Raw genomic sequence first — 1,875 nt, 5'->3', positions numbered from 1 at the left:
ATGGTCGGTTTTTCAATGGCGCATGCAGTGAATGATTTGATGTACTTCCCAACATCCTGTCGAAGATTTGGGCAATAGAAATACTTCTGTAGTACTACCACCATTTTCTTGACCCCGAAATGCATAACAGCTCGATTCTAGTGTGCTTCCCAAATCATCTTGGCACGATCTCTTGATGGAACACAAAGGTGACCCAGGTGGCATAATAGGGCATCCTGGAGGTGAAAATCTAGAACATCCTGACCCTCCAAGAGTGTCTGGTATGTGTGGCCGAATTTTGGGTCGCTTTAGTAGAGAAGTAGCCAATCAGAAGTCTTGTGCCCACAAGAGTTGAGCACGGTGGTTAACGCCATGATCGGTGTTCCACTGAGGCAATCTGCAATATTATTGGTGTTGCCCATCTTATACTTGATATTCAAATAGAACTGTTGCAGGTATGTGGACCACTTCTGATGGCGATCATTCTATAATTTCCCTTGGGTCTGCATGAACTGCAGGGGCTAGTGGTATGTGTGGATGACCGTTTCCTTTCCCAAAATGTAATGCTTCCATTGTCAGCAGGCCTGCACAATGGAATACATCTCTTTGTCATAAGTGGGATACTTTTGGACTGTGTCTAAAAGTGTCTCACTATGATATGCCACTGGATACCCATGTTGAGTAAGGACTGCCCCAATAGCATAGTCAAAGTCATTTGTCTTGACCTCAAATGGTTGTTGCAAGTATGGTAATGCGAGCACTGGTGCCGAGCAGAGGTGGTATTTCAACTCTTTGAATGCCTTCTATTGAGATTTAGACCAAAATAACTTTTCTTTTGCTCCTCCCTTGGTGACTTGACTCAAGGGCCAAGCGATATGAGAAAATCCCAACACGAACCTGCTGTAGAAGTTGGAAAGACCTAGAACTCTGCAGAGCTCTGTTAGTGTGGTTGGAGATGGCCAATCCTGAATGACTTGGATCTTGGATGGATCCACATGTACCCCTGTTCATCAATAATGTATCCAAAATACTGAACCTGGGTCATGCCAAAAGGGCATTTCTCCAAATTGGCACATAACTTGTGTTGATACAGTGTTTGGAGAACCTGCTGGATGTGGTGGAGGTGCTCTTCCCAACTCTGGCTGAAGATCAGGAAGTCATCCACGTATACCACTATAATTGAGTTGGTGGATAGCCACAAGATGTCATCCATTAGCCTCATGAAGGTTGTAGGAGCATTTGTAAATCTGAAAGGCATAACAAACCATTCGAAAAGGCCCTCCTTGCCTTTGAAGGTAGTCTTCCACACATCAAAGGGTTCGATTGGTACCTAGTGATACCTGACTTCAAATCGAGCTCGCTGAAATATTTTCCCCCCTTCAGTTAGTCTAGGAGGTCATGAATCCATGGGATTGGATACCTATTACGGACAATGATCTTGTTCAGTGCTTGGTAGTCAATACAGAGTCTCCAAGTCCCATCCTTCTTCTCTACCAAAATGATCAGGCTCACAGAGGGCGATGGAATTGTACGGATGTGACATTTCTGCAGCAAAGCCTGAATTTGCCTCTTGATTTCTTTGTTATCCAAAAAGGAGCGCCGATAAATTGGTCCATTGGGCAGCGGGGCACCTAGGGTCATAATGATGGAGTGCTTGACCTGACAATGTAGAGAAACCCCTGCAGGGGAGGTGAAAATCTCCTCGTACTCCTCCACGACCTTATCCATCTGTAGTTGTTGTGCAGAGGGGGCCTATCTAGAGGTCGTGGCCACCATCTTCTTCTTTCCTTGAAGGCATATCATCAGGAAAACAAATTTCTCGGTTTGAAAATGAGCTTACTGCATTGTTTTGCAATAACAAAATAGATGGAGGTAAGTAGTGCTACCTCCAGTATC

This window comes from Pinus tabuliformis, chromosome 8 (assembly GCF_031772625.1).
Source record: "Pinus tabuliformis cultivar Carrire ecotype Pingquan chromosome 8, CPIR1, whole genome shotgun sequence".
NCBI lineage: Eukaryota > Viridiplantae > Streptophyta > Pinopsida > Pinales > Pinaceae > Pinus > Pinus tabuliformis.
The sequence above is the reverse complement of the archived record's forward strand: the minus strand, read 5'-3'. Positions refer to the sequence as shown.